Raw genomic sequence first — 6357 nt, forward strand, 5'->3', positions numbered from 1 at the left:
GAAGATGGGAAATAAGGATATACTATCTGTGGATTTATCAAATCATTTATGTTACTAACTTGTGAAATCCAATTTGTTCTGAACTAATTTATAGGAATTCTTATTTAACACAAAGCCTTTGACTGTGTGGATCACAACAAGCTGTGGAAAATTCTTAAAGAGATAGAAATACAAGACCAGCTTACCTGCCTCCTGACAAATCTGTGTGCAGGTCAAGAAGCAACAGTTAGAACCAGACCTGGAACAATGGACTAGTTCAAAATTGGGAAAGAAGTACATCAAAGCTGCATGTTGTCACTCGGCTTACTTAACTTATATGCAGAGTACATCATGTGAAATGCTGGGTTGGATGAATCACAAGCTGGAATCAAGATTACTGGGAAAAATATCAACAGCCTCATATATGCAGAGGGCATATGCACACTAAGGGCAGAAAGCAAAGAGGAACTAAAGAGCCTCTTGATAAAGGTGAAACAGGAGAGTGAAAAGACTGGCTTAAAACTTAGAATTCATATATATGTGTTAGTATACTGTATCGGTGTTTTTCTTTCTGGCTTACTTCACTCTGTATAATAGGCTCCAGTTTCATCCACCTCATTAGAACTGATTCAAAGATGGTAACAATAACCCTGTGTATGAGACAGCAAAAGAGACACTGATGTATAGAACAGTCTTATGGACTCTGTGGGAGAGGGAGAGGGTGGGGAGATTTGGGAGAATGGCATTGAAACATGTAAAATATCATGTATGAAACGAGTTGCCAGTCCAGGTTCGATGCACGATACTGGATGCTTGGGGCTAGTGCACTGGGACGACCCAGAGGGATGGTATGGGGAGGGAGGAGGGAGGAGGGTTCAGGATGGGGAACACATGTATACCTGTGGTGGATTCATTTTGATATTTGGCAAAACTAATACAATTATGTAAAGTTTAAAAATAAAATAAAATTTAAAAAAAAAATAAAAATAAAATTTAAAAAATGGGGGAAAAAAACACTTAGAATTCAGAAAACCAATATCATGGCATCTAGTCCCATAATTTACATATGTATAGGTATATGCATACATATGGCTGATTCATGTTGATGTTTGGCAGAAGTCAACACAATTTTGTAAACCAATTATCCTTCAATTAAAAAAATTAAAATTGAAAAAACAAAGGTACTCAGCATTCATAAAACCAAGATCATAACATCTGGTCCCATCACTTCATGGCAAATAAATGGGGAAAATGTGGAAAGAGTGATAGATTTTATTTTCTTGAGCTCCAAACACTGTGGACAATGACTGCAGCCATGAAATTAAAGGACACTTGCTCCTTAGTAGGAAAGCTATGACAAACCTAGACAGTGTATTAAAAAGCAGAGACATCACTTTATGTGAGATGTGAGAGTTGGATCATAACGAAGGCTGAGCACTGAAGAATTGGTTCTTTCAAACTGTGGTGCTGGGAACTCTTGAGACACCCTTGGACAGGAAGGAGATCAAACCAGTCAATCCTAAAAGAAATCAACGCTGAATATTCATTGGAATGACTGATGCTAAAGCTGAAGCTCCAATATTTTGGCCACCTGATGCAAAGAGCTGACTCATTGTAAAACAACCTGATGCTGGGAAAGATTCAGGGCAAGAGAAGAGAATTATAGAGCATGAGACAGTTGATAACATCACCGACCCAATGTACATGAGTTTAGTAAGCTCTGGGAGTTGGTGATGGACAGGGAAGCCTGGCGTGCTGCAGTCCATGTGATCGCAAAGAGTCAGACACAACTTAGTGACTGAACAACAAAATTTAGCAGAATAACATGGCTTAACTGCATATATATTAACCAGTGGCCTCTCAAAAGCACATTTTACATACTGAAAACAAAAGGAAATAAAATGCTTCTTTAAACATATTTTACGGAATCTTTGATTACATATACCTTGTTAATATATGTGTTGTAGAATTGCATTTTCTTTTGTATTGTATGTTGCCGGGAGCTGGCCTATTGCATATTGATTGCATATTGCATATTGCGTATTGAGTACAGCACTTTCCACAGCACCATCTTTCAGGGTCTGGAATGGCTCAACTGGAAGTCTATCACTGCCAGGAGCCAGCGTGAGGAACTCCTCCTGTGGCAAAGGTCATGAGGAGGGAGGCTCGGCATACGCAAAGGTGGGATCGAGCCTTAGGAGTTGAGCATCTACCCCCAAACCAGAGTCTGCCTACTTTCTGCTTTGTGCTCTCACCTACACCTCTGACTTCACAGGAGGGCTGTCCCCTACTACCTCTCTCTGAAAAAAGAGTTAGCTTACAGCTCCAGTTAATAATTCCTGGGTGTGACAGTGTTTCAACCTACAAACTCCTTTGGAAATCCTCTAGCCTGCCTGAATAGGTTTTTCTGGCCACATGTGATTGTTCAGAGCCTCCCAACTGTGAGAGGCAGGAGATGTTCTAAACTATCTAAACACAGATTCCTTTGAGTAGTTAAAAGATTGATTAGAAATTGTATTGGTGAAAGGTTTTTCACTTACTGGGCCAATGTTTGCTGCTAAGTTTCCATATCCCTTACCTGCTGTGTCCCTGGCAGTGTATTGATTAATATGATTGGTGTAAGTAGTAGTTTTAATGTTTGTAACCTTGGACCCTTGAGTTAATTCTTTTTCTTGTTGTAGCCCACCACACCTTTGCCCTTTAGGAATGCAACTTTAATGCTTTTGGAGTGTGGCGCCTGACTAGTCACCTTTAGAGAAAAATAAGTTTTCTGAAGAAAGGTCTTAAAATGTTAACAGGCCTCTGGGCCAGAAGATGATGCAAATCACCTAAACTTTTGCATATGATAAGTTTGCAGGAAGAAAGCCTGGCTTACTACATGACTCTACCCCTTCCCCCATTATTCTCTATGCATAACTTAAGGTATAAAAACTACTTTGGAAAATAAAGTGCGGGCCTTGTTCACCGAAACTTGGTCTCCCCATGTCATTCTTTCTCTCACCTTCAGGCAGAATTATTCAGCCTCTTTTCTCCAAAGAATTTCCTCACTGAGCTATCTTTATTTCAGCCTCTTTTCTTCACTGAATTTTCCTACTGAGCTATCCTTATTCTATTACTCTTTATATCCTTAATTAACGTTTAATTAAGCAGTTGTTTCCTGATCCTCGCCGACGCTGTCCCCTCTTCGAATTCCCTGGATCCACCGGGGCTGGACCCCGGCAGTATATGAATTATTTTTTGTGACAGTTACATCTTTAAAAGCAGAGTCATACATAAAAGAAACTTACAGTATAATGATTTCCTTGAAAACTCCTACAATGTTAGATTCAGAGGCACCTTCAGACTGTTTGATTGGGGGAAACTACTTGCTGAGCTATTTTAATAGGTAATAAATCCAGAGAAGCAGCTTGTATATATTATTAATACTTTGTTCACTTGCATTTGAGTTTAAAATAATCCCTAAGGAAAACAATGAAATGTATATACAACTATTAGTTTTCTTACTTCATGATATAATTATATCAAGATAATGAATTTAACTGCTTTAACATAGGTATATTACCCATTTTTGTTCACTTTAATGTTTCTCTTGAAATAGCATCCCTCTCCTACATTTTGTTTTCTTACTCAAATTAGATATTAACCTAAGGTCAAAGCAGGAAAGAGAAACCACTGAGATGAATGTCTTCACTAAAATATCAATAAATTTGTTAAGCTCTAATAAATAAATTAATTAAATTAAATATAAATGAATGTGAGTCACCCTTCAGGTTGACTGGCCAGCCCAGTTGAAAATATAAGAATTTAAAGAAAAAACATTCAGAAGTTGCCAAGGTAACCAGTTAGCTTGTTTATAATAGAAAACAGTGATAGGGCAACCACATGAGATCACATTTACAAAGGTCATATCAAATTTGTCTAGACATTAGCAAAGCCAGAATCAACTCTTGTTTCTGTGGAAGTCCAAGTAATGGGACATATTTTAGGTTCTGTTACTTTAGGGCCAAAAATAGGATAACCTTGTATTTGTTGGCATTATAATTGCTATTGTTTTTTTTAATTACTCCCTTGCTTTTCACTTTATTTCAGGATGAAACACATTTTTATTCTATTTTTTAAAACATTTGTATATGTATGTATCATTGGTAGATGTTGCATTTATTGATATTAAAAGCAGGTCAAATTACCAGGTTTTTCTTTTTCTACAGTAGATTCTATGGTGCCTTGGAGTTAGAAAGTATGTGAAAGCAAGGAGATTTAGTATGGTTTAAAATTTAATTTTTAAAACTCTTAGCACCCAGTATGTCATATAGCTCTGCAATAGTTTGTAATTATTTATGAAATTGCTCATTACTTAAATAAAAGCAACTTACCTGGTTTGTAAATATTATTCATTCCTATTCTGTATAATTGGTGGGTATTCATGGTATTTGTTCTCATGCCAAATCATCTTTTTTTAATATATATATCTTTAGTTATTTCTGATTTGATTGTTTATTCCAAGATCACATAAAAAAATAGTGATTTGAAGCAACGACTTTGAGTTACTCTAACCTTTCTCATTGTTTACATCTGAGATTGTAAATCATCTATAATTCCTTAGTTTAGTCTGTATTTTATTACAAGCAGTTATCTTAGGAAGAAGTCTCTTATTTTGAATTCACCCTGCTAAGAACTGTTTGTTTATAGTTATATTAATATGTCAATTCTAAATCAGGGTCAACCTCAGCACAAAATAGAAAAGGGTGCTTATAGTTAAGAGAGTTGCAATAATTACTGTCTTTGGTGCCCAAAGTGTTAATTATTAAGAGAAAACAATGTGATTTTATTAGAGGGAGCATTTTATAACACTAATATTCTTGTCTCAGAGCAGTAAATAAAATATCTTTAAGTATATTTGTGAGTAGAAGTTTCAAATTAATGACAGCCTATACATGGGATATCCCAGGGAATTTTCTCTTGTCATACAGGAAGGACAAGAGATAACTTTTCAAAAAAGAGATACATTTTATTCTTTTGCTAACAGGACATCAGAGACTATTCTGACCTGAAATGAGGCTTCTTATACCAAAGAATCTCAGTTCAGCTTAATAGACCAGACTACAAACAAACAGTTATTGCTCTCATCTCCAACTTGCCATTTTAGTTCTCCTAAAAAATAATGTCTCAGTCTGTCTCCTTGGTAGTTGAACTAAATGACTTCTAGGTATGAGTTCAACAAAGCTAGCACAGCTAGTGCACAAACATTTAGCTTTTTCCTCGACCTCACTCACATAAAACAGAACATTAGACAGACTGGATTTTCTAATTCTGTTTTCATTTCTCCCCTCCACATAGTGTGTAGGCACTGTGAGAAAAGAGGAATGAAAAGAAGAATGACTAAAAGATATTGACCTCTCCAAATTAAAAAATATGTATATTTGTGTCAGTGTCTGAAAATACAGACAGAAGGAGTTCATAGGAACTTGTAAACAATTAACAACTGACCAGAGCCCTGATACTACTGTCTCCTGAAGCAAAGTCAGTTTTGCATCCACCCAGACATAGTATTATATCAGAATTATAATACTACTGTCTCCTGAAGCAAAGTCAGTTTTGCATCCACCCAGACATAGTATTATATCAGAATTATATATGATGTATTTAAGTCACCGTGAACTTGTCTTGATACTGAGAAAGACAAAACCACTAGACCATTAAGATGATTTTATTCAGGCTATTGTAATAAGGAGAATGCTTATTAGTGAGGAACATCTCAAAGAAAAGAAAGGTTTTATAGGGACAGGTAAACGATGGATTCATCCATGCGTCTTATAGGCGTCACAAGGAATGGAAGGAATGGTATTTTCTTGGAGCATGCAAGACAAAGTGGCCCTCTGAGATTGGCTGTCTCACAGAACACAGAAGATGGAGGTACTTAGGAAGCTGAAAGGGTGAGAGGATTTCATAACGATCACTGTTTTCTGAGATCACAAAGCTCATGTAAAGTTCAACATTATCAGGACCAGGTATTCTTCAGATTATTTAAATATGAAGAATTTTATAGTGAGGATGTTCACCTATTTAAAAAAAAACATTAAAAAAAAAAGCTTTATGGAAGAATAAATTGTATAAGACAAACTACACCTATTTGAAGTGTGCAATTTGATTACATCATGTAAAACCATCACCAGATTCAGGATAATGAGCATATTCATTACTTCTGAAATTTTTTTCATGCCTCCCATTTTCAATTTATGTCCCCTACCCGTATTTACCAGACACTGATTAAATGCCAGATATTTTTCATATACTCATTTACTGAGCCTGGAAGGAATGATATCACTTATAAATCTTTCCTTATTCTTCACACTCAAATCTCACATCAGCAGAATGCTG

This window comes from Bos indicus, chromosome 26 (assembly GCF_029378745.1).
Source record: "Bos indicus isolate NIAB-ARS_2022 breed Sahiwal x Tharparkar chromosome 26, NIAB-ARS_B.indTharparkar_mat_pri_1.0, whole genome shotgun sequence".
In the NCBI taxonomy this organism is placed as follows: domain Eukaryota; kingdom Metazoa; phylum Chordata; class Mammalia; order Artiodactyla; family Bovidae; genus Bos; species Bos indicus.